This window comes from Chrysemys picta, chromosome 1 (assembly GCF_011386835.1).
Source record: "Chrysemys picta bellii isolate R12L10 chromosome 1, ASM1138683v2, whole genome shotgun sequence".
In the NCBI taxonomy this organism is placed as follows: domain Eukaryota; kingdom Metazoa; phylum Chordata; order Testudines; family Emydidae; genus Chrysemys; species Chrysemys picta.
In genome coordinates, this window is record NC_088791.1 from 37253039 (window position 1) to 37280509 (window position 27471).

Consider the following 27471-nt stretch of genomic DNA (forward strand, 5'->3'; position numbering starts at 1 on the left):
AAGTGCACAGCTCCACGCTCGCCCTCCCCTGCAGCCGCTGTCGCAAAACTCTTTTCCATGCTCTCCCCAGACACCACCAATACACTCTTATCAATCTCCTGGCTCCAGTCTATACTCGTTGCATTCCACTCCTCCTCCCTCAGAGTCCAGAACTGTGGACTCCCACTACCCACTGCACTTAACACCCATCCCTCTGCAGTTTGGTCCTGATGAAGTACAGTACCCGCTGCATTGTACTCCAAAGGAGAAGGCTAGATATGATCCCTGGACATACACAAATCTTTAGGCATCTCAGGACCCCTCCTCCTCCTGGGACCTTCCCTTCCCCTATGCCCCTCACTGCTGATGGGTTTTTTAGGTTTGACTCTCTCCTTCAGTTTTTTTTTTTTTTAATAAAATAATTGTGTTGGTTTGAAAGCAATCTTTATTCTATTAATTGACAGCAAAAACAGCCATACAAAGCAACATACAATTATTTTAAATCCACATACTGCACCGTCTGCACCAATCACCTCCCAGCATTACAAGCACTGCACTCCCGAGCATAGCATTAAATATTAGTGGCTTTCAGCTTCAAATTGCTGCCTCAAGGCATCCCTGATGCTTATGGCCCTGTGCTGCACCCCTCTAATAGCCCTGGTCTCTGGTTGTTCAAACTCAACCTCCAGGCACTGAGCCTCTGTGGTCCAGCCCTGAGTGAAGCTTTCACCCTTCCCCTCACAAACATGATGGAATGTACAGCATGTGGCTATAAGCATAGGAATATTGTCATCGGCCAGGACCAGCTTCCCATAGAGGCAGTGCCAGCGGGCTTTTTAATGGCCAAAAGCACACTCGACAATCATTCGGCACTTGCTTGGCCTGTTGTTGAACCGCTCCTTGCTGCTATCAAGTTGCCTGTGTATGGCTTCATAAGACATGGCATTAAGGGGTAGGCAGGGTCTCCCAGGATCACAATGAGCATTTCAACTTCCCCTACGGTGATCTTCTGATCCAGGAAGAAAGTCCCTGGTTGCAGCTTCCTGAACAGGGCAGTGTTCCTAAAGATGCGTTTGTCATACACCTTTCCGGACCAGAGTTAATGTCCATGAAACTCCCCCGACAATCCATAAACACCTGGAGAACCACTGAGAAATACCCATTGTTATTAATATACTCAGTGGCTAGGTGGTCAGGTGCCAGAATTGGAATATGTGTGCCATCTATCACCCCTCCACAGGTAGGGAAGCCCATTTGTGCAAAGCCATCCCACGTCATGCACGTTGTCCCAGTCTTTTGGAGCGATGCGATTAATAGCCCTGCAGACTTCTGTCAACACGAGTCCAACAGTCAACTTTCCCACTCTGAACTGGTTAGCAACTGATCGGTAGCAGCCTGGAGTAGCCAGCCTCCACAGTGCAATCGTCACGTGGTTCTCCAATGGCAGGGCATCTCTCATTCTTGTAAACAGAACAGGAGTACTTGCGGCACCTTAGAGACTAACAAATTTATTTGAGCATAAGCTATCGTGGGCTACAGCCCACTTCATCAGATGCATAGAATGAAACATACAGTAAGAAGATATATATACATACAGAGAACAAGAAAGCTATGCTCAAATAAATTGTTAGTCTCTAAGGGTATGATAAGACGCGATATATCGATCCCCGAACGTGCTCCCCGTCGACTCCGGAACTCCACCAGAGTGAGCGGCAGTAGCGGAGTCGACGGGGGAGCCGCGGCCGTCGATCCCGCGCTGTGTGGACCCCAGGTAAATTGATCTAAGATACTTCGACTTCAGCTACGCTATTCATGTAGCTGAAGTTGCGTATCTTAGATCGATCCCCCCAGTGTAGACCAGCCCTAAGGTGCCACAAGTACTCCTGTTCTTTCTGTGGATAGACTAACACGGCTGCTACTCTGAAACCTCTCATTCTTGTGTCCTTGCCCCGCAGGGCTAGGGCGAGCTCATCACACAGTCTCATGAATGTGGCTTTCCTCATCCGAAAGTTCTGCAGCCACTGCTCGTCATCCCAGACGTGCATCACGATGTGATCCCACCACTCAGTGCTTGTCTCCCAAGCCCAAAAGTGGAGTTCCACTGTGGTCAGAACCTCCATGAATACCACAAGTAAACTCATGTCATAGCTACTACGTATGGCGAGATCAATGTCGCTCTCCTCTTGCCTTTGTAGTTTAAGTTAACTCCACTGCCACTTGTGACGTGTTGGTCAGAGCGAGCAGAATACTGATCAACAGTTCAGGATCCATTCTTGCAGCCCGAAGAGGCAGGGCGCGCAATACACAAACCATTGAAAGATGGCATCAAATGCGGACGGAAGCACAGGGATTGCTGGGATGCGAAGCAATGTATCACAGGGCATTGGGAAAGGACCCAGGATGCCCCACACAACCCCTCCACCTTCCCACAACTCTTAGTGGCAGAGAGAAAGAGGTGCTCTCTAGGATAACTGCCCATAGTGCACCACTCCAAATACTGTTGCAAGTGCCACAAGTGTGAAGACGCTATTGCGCAGGCAGCTGACAGTGTGTGAACACACAACAGCGGTTTCCCTTCAGTGCTCTCTGAGTGGCGCTGTAACTCCCGGCGCTGTAACTAAGATTGAGAAGACTTTTCTGATTAAAGGATGAGTTTTCTAAGTGCTCTGAAATCTGCATGTTTAGTTGTATTGTCTTGAAATTTGCTGTCTAATAGGATTATTGATATAAATTTGGGCTCATTTGAGTGAGAGGTTCCTGAGATAAAAACTCCCAGAAAAAACAGCTTTTCTTAAAGTTCACAGTATCTACGAACTTTTTTATGCACACCTGGTTTCTGAAGATGTAATGTCTTAATGGAATGGAAAGGGGCAGGTGACCTGGAATTGGTGGGGGGGGGCGTTATATGCTGCAGGAGATAGTTGCCGGGGGTGGGGGTAGAGCAAAGACAAGAGATACGCACACACCAGTCTGCTCTCACATGCTTAAAGTTACAGTTACCACCATGTAATAAAACTGTCAAGTGTTTTGGGACATAGACCATGTCTTAAGATTTCTCTCACTGGCTGCATTAGCAACTACACACTAAACATTTCAAACCACAGCCATTATCTCCATTCCATTATAACAAAGCATCAGATGTGAGAGAAGCATGCAATTTGTTTGTAGATGTCCATAGTTCTATAGCTAGCCCATAACTGGGTTTGCACAACCTCTTCTCCCCTCAGGCCTAAGAGAGCCAATACCTCCTGTGCAGAAGCATGTCTAGTATGTGGAGCTGACACAGTCAGTTGCACGCAACAAGGGAACGCTGCTAGATGAGCTGCCAAGATGTACAATCAGGAAAAGGAATGGCAAAAACACATGGAGGGCTTTAAGCAGGGGTTGGCTTTCAGGCTCTGTGACCCTGGGCAGTGGAGTTTACAGTTGTGACCAGAGCAGTCACTGTCACGGAGTGGGACAGATGCTGTGGAGGACTGTCAAGATCAACATAGGTTATGCAGCGCCTATAGTTGCATTGTGTCAATCTCAGCAGGTCGACCATAGTTCCACACTGTTTGGGGAGGTGATTTTACTGAGTTGCCATAATGGGATGGTTACATCAGCCAGAAACAAATTTGAGTGAAGATACATGCACAAAAAGTCAGCTTGAATTAACCAGGCTTTCCACTTCTTGAAATAAATCTGCTTATTGAGATTTAGCACTAGGGTTGAGACAGAAACTTTTGTCATCTACACAGACACAATATCATTTTTTAAATTATTATTTAACAATAGCACCATATTGGACGTGAGATTTTTTGCTACCCATGGTGATCTGTGAGCCCAAAGTTAAGAAAAGGGGTGAAGTCTATAGCTGCCTCCTCAAAGACTGAGATCAAGAGATCAATATAAAAGCCTACCAAATTGTTACAGATTGGCCTGTCAGGACAGCAATTCCTCTTTAGAGCCCTTTGGAAGTGGACCAATTGCATTAAAATAGGTGACCTATCATAACATGTTTACTACCCTAACAGGAGAGGTGTACCTCAAAATTGAATTGCAGAGAGCAATGACTGGTCCATAATTAGACATCAAAACTTTGTGAAGCCCTCTCCAGGGCAGCTGCCAGATGTATTTTGGATTAGACCCCAAACATATAGTGAAGACCTAGCAAGAATGGGAGATAGATGTATTGCAAAAATACATAGGAAAGTATTCTTAGTGCCGGCTGAAGATGTGTGTTCTGGAGATCCCCAAATACGTGGTGAAGGGAGCAAACGTATCACGGTTAAGACTACAAGTCTGAACAAAGAACTCTCCCAAATTAGAGCTAGATTTATTAGGTATTTTACACCCAAAATATGGTGAGCATAATTCTTATGCCACTATTTGGCACACTGGGGATTAGATACCAAAACCCACGATCGGATCATATTCAATGTAAGTGAAAAGTCTAGTATGATCATACCCATAAATGAATAGTGAAACCATAACTATGTTGGATAATATACATATTTGGGGATGAATATACATGAAGCTCTGCTTGGGGTGAGAGAGAGAGCTACTTGGGATCTGACCATGAACACAGGGCTTTGACTAGAGTAAGTGAAGAACATACTGCAGATTAAACCCTCACCTATAGATGGAGCTCTTCAGAGCGGGTGCCGTACTAGGGACTGGATTTAAAGCTCTCGTGATAAAACACCTTTGAGCGCTCCCTCTGCCAGGTGCCTTTGGGGATGAGACCCCGCGCCCAGCGAAGTTCCCCATCCCCGACGCTGCGGGGCGGGTGTCTCATCCCCAAACGCTGCATGAAGCGGGGAGAGTCCTCCCCTTTCAGCAGAGTCAACGGGAGCCCCACCCAGGCTAGCTCCGCCAGGCACCCACCCCAGCCCAGGAAACCCCGTAGGGACGGGGCCGCCCTGTGGTCAGTGCCAGTCCCTGCCAGCGAGGGACCTGTTGTCACTCACCGCCCTCCTCTGCTAAGGAAAAGGGCGCGGCGCGGCTACGCGCAGAGCCTGGTAACCGTTCAGCGCCCCAAACGTCCCATGCGCGCTTACTCTGGAGCCGGGCTCAGACGCGCCTGAGACGGCCATTTTGCATCACTCTGCCTGTACGACGACACGTTACGCGCCGTACGTGGTGCCGTTCCGTTCCGCTGCGTGCCCCGCCCCCGCTCGTGGCGCTTGCGCAGTGTGCGCTGTGGCGGCCGAGCCGGGGGAGCCGATCAGCGTCGCGGCGGCGGCAGCTGGAGACAAAGCGCCCGACTAATGAATGGGACGGTCCTGCCTGACCCTTCCCTTTAACTCCTTCGGGCCCGGCCGGGTGGCGGTAACTGGTGGCCTCCCGCTTCCGCAGCGGCTGACCGGCGAGGTGAGTGGTCGGGCTGTGGCGCAGGGCGGGGGCTGGAGTGGGGTGATCCGGTTCTCCCGCTCCCCTGGCTCCTACTGTCCCCACCACTGGCTGGCTCTGCCTCAGCGGCGCCAGTTCCCCGGTGCCCGAGCCGCTGGCTCCCGGGGCTCCCCGCGGCCGTGTTCCGGCCGGGAGCGCCCCCAGGGCAGCGCCACCAGGCCGGGGAGGGGGCGTGCGGTGGTGAGGCACAGGAAGCGGGGGACTAGGCCCCTGGTGCTCGCCCGCTCCATTGTCTCTGAGGCCCTGGGAGGGGGCTCCGCTGGGGTTGGGGGGTGCCCGGTACCGCTCCCCTGGGCGGGGCTCTCCCAGACCCCGGTGTGGGGGGCGCGGGTCTGACGTGCCCGGGGAGCTGTTGTGCTCCCTCCGCGGTATCCGGCAGGCTGGGTGGAGGGCTCCCGGCGAGCCCTCTCTGGAGGCCCGGGGCCCGCTTCGCATGCATGGCAGCGCGCGACTTGCATTGTCTCCGTCCGTCGCTGTCCGCCCCGTACAGCGCCAGGCCAGCCCGACTCCCCCCCCCCCCCCCCCCCCGGGGGGACTGCGCCCAGAGGCCGCGGGAGGAACCGGGCCCTTCGCTTGGGGGCGGGAGGAAGAAGTGACCATGTGGCCGGTGTGAACCCGATCTAAGATGGCTAAGAGTGAATAAGAATAGCCCAGGGGCCCGCTAGGCAGGCATTGCGCTCTGCAGAGCTGTGATTGCTGTGTCCAGCTTCGTAACGCATGCTGGGGTGTGGGCTTATCGAGTAATGGGGAACTCCCTGCCCAGCGTACTGCATCTAGGTGTAAATGTGTGTAACATGCAGTCTGAGATGGAAAGTGTGTGCTCAACAAGACACACCCCCGCCCCCATTTGTGTGCGCACAAGCTGAGATGGAAAGTGCGTTCTGGACTCTTACACACGAACATACAGTTTACAAATGAGACTCTAGCGATCAGGTCTAAATAATTGTTTTGAGGTGGACACTGGATTTTAGAGGAAAGACTATCCGCGGCTAGCATCAGCAATAATCTGGACACCATCTTCAGCCCTCCCTCCTTTGGGGGTCCCCAGTCCTGCAGTTGGTATTCAGACCAAAACTGCCCTTGGTTTTAAGAAAGACGTGTCTGTAAAGTCTGCAGAATTTGCCTGTCATCTAGTCCAATTGAGTTTTTAATATTAACTTTCCATTTTTAACAAAATCTTGAAAATACTTCAATATGTACAGGTTTTGGATCTTTATTACTTTTTTTAATAGCACATTGTAATAGAGTAGCAAACTTCCTCATTATAATAGATGTTAGTTATTTTAAAAAATATAGCGTGCATGTGCAATAGATGACCAAAATTGTGAAAATATTAAAGGTATGCAAGTTAAATTATGAAAGGATCCTGTTGGCATTAATGATAACCTGTAAATGTTTTTTTCAAAGTTAGGAGTGGGCATTTCTTGCTGCATTATGATGCATAAAAAGGCCTGATTTTCTCCCTTCCCCCCATCTTATTTATATATTAGAAATAGCAAGACTGTCAAATCTGGTCTTTCCTGGTTTTGCTACAGGACTTCTTGGGGACCTCAAAAGTCTTTACCTTTACCTATCATGCCTTAACTGAAGGAATGTGTTTACTGAATCTTTAATGAAGATATCGTTTCAACCCCCCTTAAAACAAACTTTTTAGGCTTTACATATGTATTGTTTAAAAAATGGAAAAGGGGACACAGTCCCTTACTTTTTCTTTAACAGTGACCTATAATTTGCAGGATGTGTGCGGGGGAGAGTCTGCATCTGAAGAAGTGGTTTTTTTACCCACGAAAGCTTATGCCCAAATAAATCTGTTAGTCTGTATCAACCACGAGGAGTACGGTGGCACCTTAAAGACTAAGACGGCTACCCTTCAGATACTTGGAGAATCCCTGTCAGCGCCCTCTTTCCTGCCCAAAAAGCCATACCTATAACCATGAAAATCACCATTTCTTTCAAATATTGTAAGGGTTGGGGTAGGGGAGGGATGTTATGATGGAAATGTAGAATTTTAAAAGTGGATGCAGAGGAAAAATAGAGCTTATATCTTTTTATTTGTCGCTTCTTTATGATGGATAAAGAAGTCTTGAAAAATCCCCTCCTTCCCCCCTCCCCTTTGATTTTTAAGTTAGAGATAGGTGTCCTGTCTGGGTTGGAAGACTATTCATGACTACCCTGGAGGGAGCAAGTCTAATTGACATAGTATCAGAGTCAGAACCATCTACATTAGGGTTTCCAATATTGCTAACACCCCTGTAGCCAAATAGATGTTAGCAACAGTGGGAGTTTTTCTGTGTAAATTGAGTAATGTAAGCAAAATCTAAATTGAGTGGAGAATATGAAATTTTTGCCTCACAAAAGGCTGTAAGATGAGCAGTTCAGAGGGGAAAGTTTTTAATCACATTGTTTAAAATTTACTGTTTTTAATAAAACCTGTTTAACTTCAATTGCTGACACTTTGGATAAAGGAAGATTTTGTTAGACTCAACATCTTCAATTAGTGTGAGAGCTAAATATATAAAAATGTTTATACTGTGAACTGAGACGACTGTCTACTTTGCAAAACCCACTTGTTTTACTGTTACCTTGTTCTCCCACCCTCTCCAGACCTGTTTCCCCCCCCTCCCCATCCACCTGTTCAATCTTGTCATAAATTGAGATTGCAAGCTATATGGGGTAGGAAGTGTATTCTTGTTACTTGTCTGTACTATGGCTAGCATAGTGGGGCCCTGGACCGTGATTAGGCTCTGTAGGCAATACTCCAATACAAATAGTAATGTATATCTGAGGCATACAGTCCTCCAGGAAAACCAGAAAAGACCAGAGTTCACCCTGCTGGTATTTGTAAAATTAAAACAAAAAATAAAATGTCAAGGTCGCCTATAGAGAATGAGAGAATCTGAGAAGCCCACTTTTTTTTTTTTATTATAAATAAATTCAAATCGTCTCTAAGGGTGATTTGATGTTGTAATGCATGGGATCCTCCAACCAGATTTTCCTAACTAGATACTACAGGAAAAACCCATAAAAATGCTTAGATTGTTGGGAAATAGCCGATCCTCTTGCTGCAGTCCCCCAGCAGGCATGTGTTAATCTCCCTCATTTTTCCATGACCTAACTGAAGACTACCTTTGGGAATCTGTTTCTGGGTAAGGGAGGGCTTGGGACTGAGGGACATGAGTTCTCTGTAAAATGTTCTGTCTTCTCTCCCTGAACACCATACTGCCTCATGCCCCTCATCACAGTCAACACAAAAATGCCAGGGTAGGTCTGCAAAGGTCTGGGGAAGAACTCATCATTTCCATCCCCAGATCAAATAATTTCCATGTAGGGGAAAATCTGGTTTTGAGATTTTCTTTCATAATTAGAAATTCTCAATATCCCACTGCAGAGTACATTGAAGGGAAATAAAGTAGACTTTCTTTACTTAAGAACATTCACATCCTAATTGAGGCAACCAAAGAACTGTAAATATTAGATCTTTTTAGATAGAATGGAATTATTATAATCATTAAGTCTGATATGCATATCACAAACCATAGACCTTCACCCAGTAGGTCAGATACCGTGGTGATGGGTAAGAGATAAAAACCTGAATAGATTATAATAATAATTCAGGCACTGAGCCCAATAACTTTGTAGTATCAATATTTCTTTAAGTAGAGATATTTCAAGAATATTGTTATTACTGACACAGACTAGTGAAAACTGCTTTATATGTTTAAAACTCATCTGTCTTAACTGTTCACCTTTGTAGAAGTTTGGAAATACATTTTCCCTGACAAATGTGTCCTTTTCTGTTTGGCAAAATTGCCCTGCTTTCTGTGGCTCTTTGTTCCTGCATTTGCACCAGTATCATTAGTGTCAGTAGAAATGTGCACAATTGTGAGAATGTGTTAATTTCAGCTGTTGAACTAACAGGTGGAGTGCATGCTGATTTTGATGACTCAAAAAGCTATTGGTGGGTTTTAAAGTTGGAGGTTTTAAAATAAATTAGAACATAAAGGTGCTACCAGGTTACAACTAATTAAAAGTTAGATAAACTTTTGACTTAAGCTATGTGATAGTACCCTTGTAACGCACTACTTCAGTACTGGACAATTTAGTATGTTATGGCCATGCCACGTTAAAGTGACAAGCAGAATAGGAGAACATAATCTTGGCATTCTTCTTTTTACTTGTACCATATTTAATTTAAAAATATCATAATTTGTCCTGAACTCTTGAAAACTTAAAACCATGGTGTTTTTAAAATGTGTTGATCTTTCTGAGACTCGGAATGTATTAGTTTCCAGTGGAAGTTGGCACAATCAATGTTACAATATTACTACCGTTTTTATTAAAGTAGGAAACAATCCAGTCTGTAAAATTGTATGATAAAATTGTCTTTTTTTAAAGTAATAATTTCAGTAGTGATGCAGGGCTGTACGAGGATTGATTATTCTGTTCAAACTTAGTTATTAATTCATTTTTATAGCTGACTAGAAGCTCATTGCATTTTGTCAAAAGAAACTATAGCTTTTCCAGACAGTGAAACATGTCTGCTTTTACTAGAGCTGTGCAAAATTCATTTGTGTGTAATTTCAGCCCCCCTAAAATTTAATTTTATTTGCTGGGTTGAATAAAGGTCTACCTTTGCATTGAAAGCACAGATTTTGACTTATTAATACAAAAGCCATCTTTGCATAAACTATGTCTTTTCATAAGCAACAGATCAAGTCTGTGCTTGATTATTGGCCTCTTTTCACTGGAAAATGGACGTGGTTTTATGTTTTAAGGTTTGTGTCTTAGTGATAATTCTCAAGTGTTCTCTTTTGAATTTGTAATACAATGCAGAAAACCTTCAAATTCAAATAGTTTTGTTTTTCCTTGTGAATATATTTCAGATACTAGTAACTGCTCTATAGATGGTGAGATACTATGGGATAGAGCAGAGGTGGGCAAACTACGGGCCACATCTGGCCCGTGGGACCGTCCTGCCTGGCCTTGAGCTCCCAGCCGGGGAGGCTAGCCTCTTCCCCCTGCTGCCACGCCGCCAAGTGGGCAGCGCTCCGGGCAGTGGGGTTGTGCGCTCCTGCTGAGCAGCGCGGCAGTGTGTCTGGCTCCGGCAGGGCGGCGCGGCTGCCAGACATGCTGCTCTGAGTGGCATGGTAAGGGGGCTGGGGCGAGGTGGTTCCAGGGGGCAGTCAGGGGACCGGGAGCAGGGGATGGTTGGATTGGGTGGAGGTTCTGGGGGGCGGTCAGGGGACAGGGGGATTGGATAAGAGCGGGAGTCCTGAGGGGCCCTGTCAGGGGGCAGGGGTGTGGATATGGGTCAGGGGACTGGGAGCAGGGAGGTTTGGTAGGGGGTGGGGTCCGGGGGTGGTTGGGGTGGGGGTCCTGGGAGGGGGTGGTTAGGGGACAAGGAGCGGGGGGGGGGGGAAGGGGTTGGATGGGTCAGGGATTGTCAGGCGGTGGGAAGTGGGAGGGCGAGGGGCCAGGCTGTTTGGGGAGGCACAGCCTTCCCTACACAGCCCTCCATATAGTTTTGCAACCCCAATGTAGCCCTTGGGCCAAAAAGTTTGCCCACCCCTGGGATAGAGGATGGGAATGTGCCCATAAGGTGCTTAACTCTCTCAACTTTCAATATTTCTTGCTGATTCTCTCCATTACCTTGGGCAAGTCACCTAGCCCCTCCTCTGCTCAGTTTCTCAATACGTTGGTGGTGGAGTTTATTATAAATTATTTTAAAGATATAACTCACTATTTTTGCAGAGTAGTACTGATTATTGTAATTCTGCTGGGCTGAATTATCCCACCTGTCCCCCATCTCTTCCCCTCTGCACTCACACACACACACACTGTTCTGACTGCTCCTTACCCCATGTCGATTCTTGGAGAACCATGAAGTGGTGGAGAGGAGGGAAAGGAAAGTGCCAAAATGTCTACCATTCACAGCAGAATCCAAGGATTTCTGCCTGGAAATATGAATGATGAGATAATACAGTTTGGAGTTCCTGAGCAGCCTTAGGGGATATCTGTAAGTGGTATCATGCCTTCTGCTTGAGTTGTAGTTTAAGATGTAGGGGAGGCTGTGGACCAGTAGATGACCCTACAGGATAGCTCCTGTCACTGGCTGAAGATATGTGGGGCTAGAGGGGCATAGCCTTTAAAATCTACAGGCCTCCAGCCCAGCTCCTCTCACCAGGAGAATCGGTTCTTTAAAAGATATAAAAAGTGAATGTTGGCATTTTCCTCCTCCAGACTCTCAATACCTCCTGTGTGTTTTCTGTTCTGGGGGACTGATTTCTGGCCCATTGTAATTATTCTTTGATTCCTACTTCTTAATTCAAAATACCTGTTTTTGGAACAAATACAGTGTATAGAACATGATATGAGTTTAGTGTATGGTGATCATGTGGTGTAGTACATGTTGATTAATACAAGATTCTGTTGGGTTAGAAGCACTGAAGCAGCATATTCAGTTTATGGAGGGAAGGAATAACTTGCTGTCAGGTAGATCTTCTGTCTGTAATGTAATAAATTGATAGGCTCTTTTGAGTGAACTGTTTCTAATGTGATGCAAGTGCCGTGTGTGGGGAGAAGTGGGTGGCATGCCTTGACCTCATTTTGAGGGAGAAATCAGTATTGCCAACCCCAAGCACGCAATAATAGTGTCAGGTTCCAAAAATTGTGAGTTTGGGTTAAAACCATGGGTGTGTTGTTTGTCTTTACAAGGTTCATAGAGTTCAAATTGTCCAGCTTTTGTCGACAACTGAGGCTGAAAATTTATCAGTTGAAAGCTGAGAATTTCATGTCCCAGGACCTGGGACTTAAAGCAAAAAATAAAAATAAAAAACTCAAAATACTGCAAGACTTGGGACAAAATCTTGATAGTTGACAACACTGAAAATTTCTTATGTTTAAAATAAAAAATGTTTTTCTCCCTCCCCCTCCAGGTAGACACCTCAGCATCAATTTGGATAGCATGTATTGAACCTGAAATGAAGCCAATGGAACACAGTGGAGCAGATATGTAAGTCTCTGTCAAACTGTTGGACAACTCTTTTTTTCCAGTTTGTACCTCTTTTTTTCCTTCATTTAGAGCAAGGCCAGATGTTACAGGAGGGACTTGAATCTGTGATCGTGAAAGTGACTTAATTTGTGCAGCAATTAATAATTTAGTGTGAGTGTGGGGGGGAATTGCATAAGTGCTTATAGAATTTAGAAGCAAGTGTCTCATTTGTGATCCTAAATCTCTTAGTTGCTTTTGAAATCAGCACCCTTGCTTGCCAAAATACCTAATGGTTTTTAGATCTTTATCCTGGGAAAGGACAAATGCTAGGCCTAAGGTTTCCCTCTGCATTTTCACTCTGATCAGTAAGCACAGGTCATCAGAAGAGCAGGATACACTTTATTGCCCGTGTTTTTTTTTTTTTTTTTTTTAAAAGCACAAATACAGTGGGGAAGAGCTGTTCATGATATATTAATGTAGAAATAGAAATAGAAATAATGGAGATATCCCATCTCCTAGAACTGGAAGGGACCTTGAAAGGTCATCGAGTCCAGCCCCCTGCCTTCACTAGCAGGACCAAGTACTGATTTTGCCCCAGATTCCCAAGTGGCCCCCTCAAGGATTGAACTCACAACCCTGGGTTTAGCAGGCCAATGCTCAAACCACTGAGCTATACTATTTATTCTTATGTAGGGTTTTAGAATTATTTTTTTCTTTCATAAATCTAATTTAACTTAATTTTTAAAATGGATGCATTCATTGGATCATGTGGACAGTGACAACAGATGGATGAAATATTAAGATAGGCAAAATGTTGAGTCTGGAAACATTGATAGGCTTACTTAAACACTAATAGCTTCACATTTTCTCAATTTATCAAAAGTTCAAAAAGAGATAGTAAGATGACAATTCTTCTAGGTCATATGTCTGTGGTCCTGAGAGGTCCTGTTGTGTACTAGTTTTGCCGTGGGATTTTTTCCTTATTTAGAACTTAGGCTAGTCTACACTACAGCCGGGTTTGACGCTCTGAGATCGATCCAGCAGCGCTTGATTTAGCGGATCTAGTGAAGACCTACCAAATCGACAGCAGATTGCTCTCCAGTCGACCCCTGTACGCACCTTACTCTTTTCATCAGGGGTAAAGTCAACGGGAGAGTTTCTCCTGTCGACTCCCCGCAGTGTAGACCCGGCGGTAACTCGACCGAAGGTAAGTCGACTCCAGCTACCTTATTCACGTAGCTGGAGTTGCATAGCGTAGGTCGATTTACCGCGGTAGTGTAAACATAGTCTCAGTTAAGGGGAAATAAACTACCATGGTTGTCTGACAGAATTATAGGAATGGGGATGAAAGAGCAGTTTCTCTCTGTAGTGGCCGTCCTATTCAACTCTAGCATCCTCTAAAGGGACTTTATGAAAATAGACAATATTGCTTTCTCCAGAATATGGTAATATGTAATTTTAAATATTAAAATATATATTTGTTGCAGGTATTTAAAACTGAAATGTAATGTGCATATCAGTGAATTTTAGTACCTACTTCACATCATTTCATTATATAATGTCAAATACTGCAGCTTTTTATAGATGTTCCTAAAGCAATTTTCTAATGCAGCTCTCAAGGTTAAAAGCATTAATTGAAAATATGAAAATATCCACTTTAGCTCTATTGTAAGTGGGCATCATGTCTCAGCTGTAATTCAAGAAATAATTCTTGAAGATAATCCTAGGTAAAATAACTATTGACTGCAAGCTGAGGTTGCTGCAGTAGATAATATAATCTTATAAGCAGTTAACACTAGACCTTAAGTAGTATGGAAATGTATATAAATATTTCATTCCCCTTACAATTCATACATTTCACTACCCATTCTTTGTCATGCTCATTCATTGTATCTTAACTTTAGATTGTAAGCCCTTTGGGATAGGGCTTATGTGTAACTTTGAGCATGCTTTGGGGCACTATACAATAGAATATATGCCTATATTAGAGCTGAATGTGTCCTGTTAGAATTAAGGTTTTTATGGGAGTGTGTAAGATGAAATTTAACATGTTGAGGAGTATGAAATATAAAGAAAATAGAATCTCTGTGTAAATGTTTAACCAGTCAGTTTCTTACTACTTCATGTTTGGCTATAATTGTTTTCATATAGGGGTTAAATTTATTGTATTAACTTGCAGTAAAAGTCATTTGTCTAGGTATTAATAAGACATATTGTATAGTATATTGTGACAAAGCTCCTCCTCTATCTTTCTGGGTCCTGCGCTTATTGGCGGATTTTCTTGCCTCAGAGATGGACCATGTGGGTTGGGGAACAGCCCAGAGACCTTCCCCTCTGGAAGAACCCACAGTCCAGGTCAATTGGGAGGTTTGGGGGAAACTCGGGCCCGCCCTCTACTCTGGGTTCCAGCCCAGGGCCCTGTAGACTGCAGCTGTCTATAGTGCCTCCTGTAACAGCTGCATGACAGCTACAACTCCCTGGGCTACTTCCCCATGGCCTCCTCCAAACACTTTCCTTATTCTCACCACAGGACCTTCCTCCTGGTGTCTGATAACGCTTGTGCTCCTCAGTCCTCCAGCAGCACACCCTCTCACTCTCAGCTTCTTGCGCCCAGCTCCTCACACTCACACCACAAACTGAAGTGAGCTCCTTTTAAAACCCAGGTTCCCTGATTAGCCTGCCTTAATTGATTCTAGCAGCTTCTTAATTGGCTCCAGGTGTTCTAATTAGCCTGCCTTAACTGGTTCTAGCAGGTTCCTGATTACTCTAGTGCAGCCCCTGCTCTGGTCACTCGGGGAACAGAAAACTACTCATCCAGTGACCAGTATATTTGCCCTCTACCAGACTCCTGTACCCCACTGGTCTGGGTCTGTCACATATCCCTCCCCCCCCGCTCAATGCCAAGGGGTTGGGCAGCTTGGGATGCCAGACAGTGCACACGTGACAAGCCATCGGCGTTGCCATGACGGCTCCCTGCTCTGTGTTGCACACGGAACTGGAAAGGTTGAAGGGATAAGAACCATCTGGTCACCCTTGTGTTCTTCTCCTTGTTCCGCTGCATCCATTGAAGAGGGGTATGGTCGGTCAAGAGGACAAATCTGCGTCCGAGCAGATAGTAGCGCAATGTTTCCATGGCCCATTTTACAGCAAGGCATTCTCTCTCCACCACTGTATATTTTTGTTCCCTTGGAAGGAGTTTCCGACTGAGGTATAGAATTGGGTGTTCCTCCTCCCCGACCATCTGTGATAGAACAGCCCCCAACCCTACTTCCAATGCATCCGTCTGCAGGATAAACTCCTTGGTGAAATCAGGGGCTATCAGTACGGGGTTACTGCAGAGGGCAGTCCGTAGGTCTGTGAATGCTTCCTCTGCTGCGTCAGACCATCTCACCAGATCAGGTCCACGGGCTTTTACTAGGTCTGTCAGGGGGCTTGCCCTTGTGGCAAAGTGGGGGATAATACCCCACCACACCTAGGAACGCCCGGACTTGTTTCTTACGACTTGGTCGGGGCCAATTTTGGATGGCCTCTAACTTGTTCACTGGGGGTTTTACCAGACCTTTTCCCACAATGTAGCCAAGATATTTGGCTTCCGTAAACCCTACAGCGCACTTGGCAGGGTTTGCTGTAAGGCCAGCTCGCCCGAAGATATCGAGGACTGCCTCCACCTTCTCCAGGTGGGTTTCCCAGTCTGGGGTATGACTGACCACATCGTCCAAGTAGGCAGCAGCATAACTGTTATGCGGGCATAATAGCTTGTCCATAGGGCGCTGGGAGGTAGCTGGGGCCCCATGTAGTCCAAAAGGGAGGACAGTATATTGAAAAAGACCCTCTGGTGTAGAGAACGCAGTCTTTTCCTTTGCGTCTTCCGCAAGGAGAATCTGCCAGTACCCATTTGTCAAGTCAAGGGTAGTCAAGTACTGGGCATTACCCAGATGGTCCACTAGCTCATCTATGTGAGGTATGGGGTACGCGTCGAACTGGGATACTTAGTTTAGTCGCCGGAAGTCGTTGCAAAATCTTGGTGCCATCAGGTTTGGGCACCAGCATGATTGGGCTGGACTGTGGGATTCTTCGATGATCCCCAACTCCAGCATTTTTTTTACTTCTGCTTTTATTTCCTCCCTTTTTGCCGCTGGCACCCGATAGGGCCTCATTGTTACTCTGGCCCCAGGGTTCATGACGATGTGGTGATATGTCTCGGTTGTTCGACCCGGTTTTGTCGAGAACACATCTTGGTTCCGGAAGATCATCTCAGACACCTCATTCTTCTGGTCTGGTGTTAAATCGGGAGACACTCTCACCTGTTTGGAAGGCTTGTTTTCCTGGGTTAGGTCTTTTTGGACCGTTGTGCATGCCTCTTGTGCATGCCAGGTTTTCAGAAGGTTAACCTGATAAATCTGTTCTTGTTTTCTGTGTCCTGGCTGCTGCACCTTGTAGGTTACTTCCCCCATGGGTTCAACCACCTCATAGGGCCCCTGCCATTGGGCCAGAAGCTTGCTTTCCGCCGTGGGTACCAACACCATAACCCGATCCCCTGGTTGGAACTGTTGCACTTTTGCCTGGCAATTGTAATGGGTTCGCTGGGCCTCCTGTGCCTTCTCCAAATGTTCCCGTACAATAGGGGTAACCCGGGCTATCCGGTCTCGCATCTGCATTACATGCTCTATTATATTTCTCCCCTCACTGGGTTCCTCTTCCCAGATCTCTTTGGTGATATCTAGTATGCCACGGGGGTGACGCCCGTATAATAACTCGAAGGGGGAAAACCCAGTTGAGGCCTGTGGTACCTCACGGATAGCGAACATAAGGTAGGGTAGTAGGGTGTCCCAATCCTTCCCGTCCCGACTTACCACCTTTTTTATCATAGCCTTGAGGGTTCAGTTAAACCTTTCTACCAACCCATCAGTCTGCGGATGGTAGACCGAAGTTCTCAGGGTATGTATATGGAGAAGCGTACAGAGGTCCTTCATTAGCTTCAACATAAATGGGGTTCCTTGGTCAGTTAATATCTCCTTCGGTAGCCCCATTCGGGCAAAGATTCCCACCAGCTCTTTGGCTATAGTTTTAGAGGCAGTGTTCCGCAGGGGGACGGCTTCTGGGTAGCAAGTAGCATAGTCCAAAACAACAAATATATATTGGTGGCCCCGAGCCGTCTTCTCCAGGGGTCCCACTAGGTCCATGGCTATTTGCTCGAAGGGGACTTCTATGATGGGAAGGGGTACTAAAGGTGCCCTCAAGTGGGGACGGGGACTGTGCAGCTGACACTCTGGGCAGGAGGCACAGTACCTCCGCACTTCTTCATGTACTCCAGGCCAGAAAAACCATCATAGGACTCATGCCAGGGTCTTCTCTACCCCCAAATGCCCCCCAAAAAGATGACTATGAGCAAGACTTAATACAGCGTTCTGGTGTTTTTGAGGTACTAGGATCTGCTGTACCTTCTGCCCCTGTACTGGTGCAACCCGGTATAAGAGATCCTTCTTAATTATGAAGTAGGGTCCTGGTTCCTGGGTTTTCCCTTCCATGGGGACCCCATCTATTTCAGTCACCTCCTTCCTAATGTTGTCATACCTTGGGTCTTCTGCCTGGCCCCTTCCAAAATTTCCTCTCGCGGGGCTAATCTGCCCAAGATCTAGGGGCCCAGTCTCTGTTGCCTCTACTGGTTCAGAAGCATTAGGGTGGGGTCAGAGTCAGGTGCTTCTCCCTCCTGCGTGGCCTCTTTTATTCAGCTGCGCGGGTCTGCCTACCTACAAGAGCGACCCTCTGGCTTTGGGTCAGTATTCGGGTTCCCAAGGCCTTAGCTGCCCTTCTTTCCCTTTTTGTCTTTCTACCCTGTCTGGGAGTGGAGAACAAATCTGGGGATATTTCAGAGAAGATTGGGGGTTGACAGTTTGCTGTGGATGCCTCACCAATTTTAGGGTCCCCATCTTTCTCCAATTCCCCTACTGGGAGTAAGTTTCCAAACCCTGGGAAGTCCCTCCCTATGAGCACCGGGTATGGGAGTTTAGGGACTACACCTGCTGCTACCCCCGTAGTGTTCCCTTGGATCTCGATTTTTACTGGGATGGTGGGGTAGTAACTAACTGTCCCATGGACACATGTTATCCCCATACGTTTAGCCTGCAGCAGCTGACTACGCTTCACAAGCTTCCCTGAGATAAGCGTGATAGCACTCCCCGAATCAACCAGTGCCGTGGTCCCTACCCCATTTAGTTTCACTGGTCTGGTATACATATGTGGGGTTAGTGAGACCCCCACAAGGTGGATTAGAGAGCATGGATCTGCCCAGTTCCCCAACTGCATAGGCTCCTCAGCATTGGGACACTGGGCAGCTATGTGTCCCCACTCCCCGCAGGCATAACATCTGTATGGAGCCCTAGGCGTTCCCCGGTCTCTTGGTTTGGGCAGTCTAGCACCACCATCCTTTTCTCCCTCAGTGCTCCGACTCTTTGTGGCCTCTGATGGGCCTTTTTCCACCTGGGCCCTCCTGGTGGCCCAGTCACCCGAACTTTAGGGCTTGGTGCTGCTAGTTTAACCCGGGGTGCCTCTTCCTTAACTGGTCGGGTCAACTCCCTCACTGTCCTTTGCCTTTCTACCAGGGTGACAACCTCGTCATAGGTGGAGGGTTCGTTTTGGCTTACCCAGGCACAAAGGTCTGGTGGTAGTCCCCTCATGTATCGGTCAATGACCAGAACCGCTAGTATCTCTTCCAGACTCCGGGACTCTGTTTGCAACCACTTTTGTGCGAGATGGATGAGGTCATACAATTGGGACCGCGGGGTTTTGTCTTCCTGGTACCTCCAACCGTGATACTGCTGGGCCCGCACTGCTGTTGTTACCCCAGATCTGGCCAGGATCTCTGCTTTCAGCTGGTGGTAGTCTGCTGCAGCCTCTTCAGGCAGATCATGGTAGGCCTTCTGGGCCTCCCCACACAGGAATGGGGAAAGGATGCCAGACCACTGATCTCGAGGCCAGGCCTCCCGTAGGGCTGTCCTCTCAAAGGCCATAAGGTATGCCTCTACATCATCCTCCCGTGTCATTTTCTGCAGCCAAATGCTGGCCTGTATGAGCCACGTCCCATCATGGCCGCGATTCAGCTCTGTAAGGGACTTTACCTGGTTTACCAGTTCCCACAACATAGCTCGGTCTTGAGCAGCCTGGTTCCATCAGCAGGCGATTAGTCTCTTGCTGCAGCCGCACTGCCTCCTGTTGGGCGGCTGCCTGGACACAGGTAGCCTCCTGCTGGGCCGCCATAGCTTGTATCAGTGCCCGCACTACGTCATCCATTGTGGTGGGGAAAAAAAATAAACCCTCTCCTTGTGTGTGGTTTTTTTTTTGTTTTTTTTTTTTTAAATCACCCTCCTTCTTCCGCTGCCTGCATCAATAGGACATTTATCTTTTATGACCAGCTCCTTGGGGAGGAGGAGACTGGGGTTTTGGTGTGCCAGGGAGGAGATGAGTCTGTGTCAGAATTCCTTCTTGTACCAAATGCTGCCATGGTGGGAACCACTACCTTTTCCCTTGCTGGCCCTCTTGGTAACAACTGCCTCTTTCTGCTGCAGTCTTGCCTAAGCAGCGGAAGGTGAGCAAAATGTGCATGCAGCAGAGACTAGGATCAGTGACTCCTGGCATGGAGCCTAGAGTAGTTGTATGCTGAAGAGCTGGCTGATTGCTGACAAGTGGGCAGAAAAAGCCTCTGTAAAACTATCATAGTGGGGTCTAGCAGTGGGCTCGTTATTGAAGTTAGAGAGGAAACTTACTGTTCTAAAATGATATATGGGCCTTATGGCATAGTGGAAGGTTCGGGTGCCTGTAGTGAATTTACAGTTTACTTAGGATTGTAAGCACATCATACATTATTTTGGGTCCTCAAGTATAAACTTCATTGGGTGATCTGGTCACAGTTGTTTCCATGATAGGCAAGGTAAAGCATTTCCAAAGTGTGTCCTTTTTTTTTTTGTTTGTTTGTTTTTTTAAAGACTCATAGAAAGTTTCCAAGCTAGCACATTTGTCATGGTCCATTGTTAGTTGCGGCAGAAGAGAATTGGAGAAACATGTTAGGATGAACCCAGGAAAAGACTAGCTCTGTTAAACCCCATTAACAGAAAAAACCAAGGGGTTTGGAAATATTTGAATTCTGAGGAAAGCCTAGAATAGAGATGAACTAGAAGAATCATTTGTAATTTATGCTAACTTTTGGTGTGTGGGTGTGTATGTGTGTGTGTATATATATATATATATATATATATATATATATATATATATATATATATATATATATATAAAAATAATATAACTATTCAGAGCTCTTAACAGAGCTAACTGTAAAAGAGTAGTCAAACTTAGCAGCAAAATTAATATGGAAGATTTTGATTTAGTACTCATTACCTCATAGAATATACATACTGCTTTTTCAGGGACCCTCTGCCTCAACACATGTATCTATTTTATTAATTCACCTCCATATGCATAATCAAGCTTTCAGTTCCAGCAAACAAAGGCTTTGTGTAAATATAGTACCCTGTCTCTCTATAAATGTAACATACAGTAGAACCTCAGAGTTACGAACACCTCAGGAATGGAGGTTGTTTGTAACTCTGAACAAGATGTTATGGTTGTTCTTTCAAAAGTTTACAACTGAACATTGACTTAATACAGCTTTGAAACTTTACTATGCTGAAGAAAAGTGCTGCTTTTAGCTATCTTAATTTAAATGAAATAAGTTTCTTTACGTTGTCAAATCTTTTTTTAAACTGTCCATTTATTTTTAGTAGTTTACATTTAACACAGTACTGTACTGTATTTGCTCTTTTTTTTGGTTTCTGCTGCTGCCTGATTGTGTATTATCGGTTCCAAATGAGGTGTGTTGTTGACTGGTCAGTTTGTAACTTTGGTGTTCGTAACTGAGTTACTAATGTAATAAAATAATGAAAAATCTCCATAGGTTGTAAATAAATCTATCTAAAGACACTTCATTGTATTCAGTCCATCAAAGTCCAGCTCATATTGATGTCAGTGGGAATTATGCGTAGAGATCAACAGTTCTGGGTGGCCCTTGGGGATTAAAACAAACCTTCCTGGGAGCTGATTTTCATTAGTATGAAAGAAAACTGACACATAATGAAAGTGTCCTTGCAGTTTCATAGTTGATCTTTCAACTTGAATTATAAAAAATCGAGTAACTTAAAATAAATAAAAATCCAGTTTTGGTTAGAGCATCCTTTAAATGATGTATTCTAAATTTTAAAAAATTCTTTAAAATCTGTGGTTTTTTTCTACTACTCCGTTAATATTTATAAGGATATTTTCAGGAAGAAAAACAGCAAAACTGACTAGATACAACATCCAGATCCACCAGCTGCCCAGCCCGTCTCTCTCCCTCACCTTATGCCTCCACCAGTACTGACTGTCTTGAATCACTTGTCATTTTATTCCTTGTTTCAGCAAAATGATTATTCTTACATTGAATATAATTCACCTTTTCATTCTCCACCATATTGTTCTCCTATTCCAGTCCTTTTGTTGCTGATCCCCTCATCCCCCAATAGCTTATAGCACTAGACTTTAACAGCAGTTTTGATGTCCAGTGCTAAAAAATACTATGAACAAATGAAACCTAAATAGCAGTTTTTCTGTTGAAAAAGAAACCTTAATATTCAACAAATGACTTTTCATAGTAACACTGTCCTAGGTCTTCTAGTAATGTTAAAAAATTGTATAACCTGACATGGAAAACTTGTTTGTCTCAGAGACATTTTGATCATTTAGACAATCTCCCATTGAATTCAGTGGAAGCAGAATTAGGCCAGCCTTGAGAATTTCTGAAAATCTTACCCATAGTTACTACACACAACTCCAACAAGTTATTACAATATTACTTCTGCAAATGACAAAGAAATTTAAGTCAGAGTTAACACTTGATATTGTGTACGCTTGTAATAATTTTCTTTTTTGGGTCCATTAGATTTTTGGAATTGTAACGTTTTATGTATTTTTTTTCTTTTTTTTAATTTAGCAGAGCAACTGTAAGTTAAAGTTAATATATATTTAGTGATTTTTGTATTAGGGTGTTGTCTGTCAGGCTAAAATGAACTGTATTGCTGGGTTAGAACTTGCAAAATGAACAGTGCTTACCCTCAAAACGTGCAAAGCAAGAATTACTTTTAGACTGCAATCCTTGGGGTAGGGATTGTTTATATTTGTCTGGCACAACGGAGCTCCAGCTTGGTTGAGGCATGTAGGTGCTACAGGAATATAAATGTCTAATAATTTTCAAGTGACTTATGAAAAACACAGAATGAATGCCAACATTTTCAAAAATAGCTAAAGTTTGGCTTCTTAGTCATTATTTAGACACCCTCTTAATTTTCAATAATTCTGAGCAACCAACATCCATCATGGAGGTAATTGGGATCTTTGGATGCTTTGCAGTTTTGAGAATCAGGCGCCTAATACAGGCTTTAGAGCTAAACTTTCGCCAAACATACTACCCATGTGGGCACAATATAATCTTTCTATTGTTTCTCTTCCTAGTTTCATACACATAGCTAGAACATGTAAAATATTTGAGGAACAAAATCTCCATTTATGAAGATGCTGCATAGTGAGTGGAGGGCTAGTGTGAGTAAACAGTGTCTGATCAATTATTTAAATTTAAAATAGGACCGCATTCCTAAGAATGCTTTTATTTTAAATTACATGTTTAAATTACAAAATGTCTGAGTAAAGTTTTTAAAGGGACTTCATCAACGTAGGAATCATACTTGTATCTGGAATTTCTTTTGGTCAGGAATCTTTTTCCTTTAGTTCTTGACAGTGATTTGTATAGTCTTTTCATTATTTAATTGTTGTATACTAGCACATCTCTGTGTTCTGAGGTGGGCTCTTTTTCACATGTTTCAGGAAATGTATTAAAAGTAAAACAGTAGCAGAGTTGCTGCTGATTCCAAATTTGAACCCAGAATGCTTGGGCAGAACCAGGAAGAATCAGGTGTTGGGGTGTGCCTGTGTGATGGCTTAATACCTATGTGAGCGAGATATTGGGGGGGTGGAGGGTTGCTTCATTCCCTGTACCCTTTCCAAGGGTATAAAGAGCATCTGGCAGTGGCCTCTATGGACCTGATGAAGACTGGAGCAGCAAGGTTAAGAAGGGAGAAGGCAATTGTAAAATCAAAAATTAGCCTGGGGAAGTTGGGATTGGGTCATGTTGACTTGAATACACTTTTGATGTATTTTGCAAAGCTGGCTATATTTCAGCTTGACTGTGTCCTTTTAACTGAAACAATCATTTCTGAGCTTTCTATTGGTGTCATCTTACTACATTATTTTTTGTGATGGGGTAGGTAGAGGGAGGCTGGGTAACCAAGAGACTATTAAAGAACAAAAATGTAACTTGAAATCAACAGACCTACTCTAATTTTTAATATAAACAAAATGGTTCCTGTTTACACACAGTAAAATTATTTTGTGATTTATACTGTAAGTAATTGTATTGCTAATTTTCACATTGGAGCATAGTTTCTATAGCCGAAGATACAGCTGGAAAAGTCAACCCCCTGCATTTGTTACTAGGGCTAAATAACCCAGATGGTGATAGTTGTGGCTGCATACTCACATCTTCACACCTGTTACCCCTGACCAGAATGAATTATTGACTTGGTCTCAGTCTCGGACCAGGCACCTAGATATTTTAGTTATGCGGGGAGAGATGAATTGTCTCTGATAAATCAGAGCCCTCCACAGAAAGTGAGAGAACAGTTAGGAGCTCACATACCTTTGTAGCTGGGTTCCTCAGTCCTTCCACTCTGCTCTGTCTGCCTAGGTCTGTGGGTTTCTTATGCTGTTCCATCATTTTCCACAGTTCATTTTCACTTTCCTCCTCGTGCTTTATCCTGGTCTGTCTTGTACTCTCGTTTCTGCCTGTTCTGGTTTCCTGCCTTCCTAGGGAAGTGGCTGGGGTGGGGGGAATCAGCTGCTATCACTGCACTTCAGATGCTGCCTTGCCTTTCCCAATAGCCTGTGTCCAACTGTCACAGAATCTCCACATACCATCTGAGTCCAACATTCTGTCCCTTATCCTGGTAGAGACATTGCACAACATTCTGGGCCTGTTTCTGCTCATTTACACAGGTGTTTTTTTTACCAGTGTAACTTCATTGATATTGATTCTCAGCAGTTTGAGGGCAGAAATGGATGCTCTTTTTCTTCTCTGTTGCAATTCAAACAGCTAGTAATGATTTTGTGTGTACCCCAATGTAGAGAGTAGAATTTTCCACTATCCTAGTCCCTCCTAAAATAAGTTGTTTCCCTTCAGGTCCCAAATCTAGAATATTTTTAAATTACCAAACATATATATATATATTTTTTTTTTATTCCAATAAGTATTTCAGTAGTGCCTAGAGACCCACACCTAAAACAGGACCTTGTTGTGTTAGGCACTGTAGAAACTTACTGTAAGACAGTCCTTGCCCTAAAGAGTTTACATAATCTGAATAGACAAGAGAGTGAGAGAAACATATTATCTCTGTTTTAAGTGTGAGGAACTGAGGTGCAGAGACACTAAGATTTCCACAAGATCATGTGGCAGCACTGGGAGTTTAATCCAGATATCTGGAGTCCTAGCCCAGTACTTAATCACAAGATTGTTCCCCTGTTGTTCCAATTTGTCACTGTTAAAAGTGAATCGAGTTTGAAAAAGAAATTAAGAGCATAAACACAAGTAAAACAGATTTTTAACATTCTTTCAGCATTTACAGTCAGGTATTTTTCACTATTAGTAATCATTGGGCTCTTAAAAGTGAATTTGTCCCCTTTTTTTTTTCTGCCAAATCCTTTTTTGTTACTCTTCTGATGATTGTTCTAGATATTACTCTTATTTTGTTTTTGTGATGAGTGATGGTGGTAATTTATCCCACTTATTAATTTACACTTCTCTAAATTATCTTATTAAAATTTCTCTAAACTATTCAGATCTTTTTATAATTGTTCTCAGGTGCCACTCGTACATTGATATAATTTACAGACCGTATCAGTATGTACTTTACTCATCTCCTGGAGGATTAATGAAGATAGTAAATATGTCTGGCCCCCAACCACTGTAAGCTGTTCCAGTGGCATTTAGGGGGTGTAAACATGATGAAGTCAGCTACAGGGAGACCTCCCCCAGCTCAAGAATCACATGATCACTTTGTGTAGCCCTGTACATCCCACTTGCAACTCCTGGTATAGTTATTGGCGCTAGGGACAGGGAAGCGGCTGTCTCCATGGTGCTACAGAAATTCTTGGTTGCTGTAGGCTAGGAGACAGCCTGTGGGCAGTCCCAGTAAACCATACATTTCTTCTCTCCTCAGCTGGCTGAAAAATCAGGTGGTACAAAAGTGACTTAGTCACAGACCTTCTTTAAGGGCTGTTAGTCTTTAAGGTGCCAGCAGACTCCTCTTGTTTTTGTGGCTACAGACTAACATGGCTACCCCTCTGATACTTAGACCCTCTTTAGCCGCTTCCCAATTCTTGCCTCCCCACCCCCTCCCAAGTCATGCTGTGAGGCTCAGCACAGGATCTATTCCTTTAGGTCCCAAGACCAATTTTTGGGAACTAAAGTACTAATCCTGCAATTTGATCCACTCTGGCAGCTATCTGTGCCTATGCAGAGCCCTGTCAACTTCAGTAGGACTCTGAGAGTGTAAATCTCTGCCTACATAGATCTGATTCCAGGAATGGAGCCCTAGTCACTATCTTTTAATATAATCTTATGGTAACTTTCCAACTTTTATGTTTTCCTTTCCAGGCTGGATTGAAAGCTTTTGGTATAAAGTCTCTATAGATAACTTAATTCCACTGCATTCCCAATCTTTGTTTAGTGAACATGTAATTTTGTCAAAGGGCGGCTAACAGGTTTATCTGGCATAATTGTTTTTTATCAACTTATGTTGCTTATCATTCACCATGTTATTCTTAGTGGTTGCATATTAATACTCTTTTTATTATTTTAATATTGACCTGTTTCACTTCAGTACCAGATAAACATTAGAATAATAATTTCCTAGGTTGTCATCTCCTTTCATAAACTTTGTCTTGTTCTATATTTTCTTTTCTTCAAACAAGTTAATTAATTTAAAAAATAAACAAACAATTATATGTTAGTTCTTTTAAGACATATCTGTTAAGCTTGATGTCTGTTTCTTATTGATTAATATCTAATTTGCCAGATACTCTTTCATCTCTTTCCTCACTACCAAAATCTAGCACTATAGTCCTACAAATCTCTAATCATATTTAATTTCCTAAATTTTACTTACGGTTGTACAACACTTGGAAAATATAAAGAACTGTAAAAGTGTGTGCTAAGTAATATTCCATAATTTATTTTCAAGTCTGAAATATGACATCAGTTGAGAATGTAAGCCACTCAGAGCCCTGAGTTTCTTTGTTAGAATTGGAGAACACCAATGAGGTCTAGTATCTCCACTGGACACTGTTGGGTTTTTCCATGTTTTCTAAATCTGTGGACAAGCTAGTAAATTTGACAGCATTTCCAGTTTTCCTATTAGTTTTCCATGGAAAACTGACATGTCTAATGTCTGCTCTCTTTTTTTTAGCTGTCTTTATTCTCTCAATCATATTTACAAATGTTGTTTAATTTTTCCCCAAGTATTGAACAATATTTTCTTTATTTCTATCTGAATTTTACTGCTTGCTTGTTGTAAAACTAGGCAAATATCTAGATGAGTTGATATACCCCCTCCCACCCGAAGACCTTTGCGTACCCCCAGGGTACGTATATCCCTGATTGAGAACCACTGCCTTAAAGCAACCATATATGTTGCTAGTTTTATATACTTATTAGTTTTATAACTCAAGCACCTTTTAAAACACGTATTGTTATAAATGATCACTTGCTGAAGGATTCCCAGGGATATTTAGGTCCACAGTTAACACTAACCTACTAGTCAGTATGAAATCCAAAATTTTCTCAACCTCTGGGTACCTTATTTGTTTTCAGAAACAAGTTATCTACATATGTGGAAGTAGTCTTTGATGCATGTTTTGCTATATTTACTCAACACCTAGAGATGTTTGTCTGTTTTTCAGAAATGTTTCTTTTT

The 27471-nt window shown here is 44.0% G+C and overlaps 1 protein-coding gene across 1 annotated transcript in view; it reads left to right on the forward strand.

Annotated features, from left to right (window-relative positions):
* Positions 1-5132: 5132 nt before the first annotated feature.
* ZBED4 (zinc finger BED-type containing 4) overlaps positions 5133-27471 on the forward strand; it is a 31896-nt gene continuing 9557 nt past the window's right edge. Inside the window, exons 1-2 of the mRNA XM_065554911.1 lie at positions 5133-5334; positions 12309-12385. The gene's annotated coding sequence lies outside the window, so the exon portion shown is untranslated. The remainder of the gene's footprint in view (positions 5335-12308; positions 12386-27471) is intronic.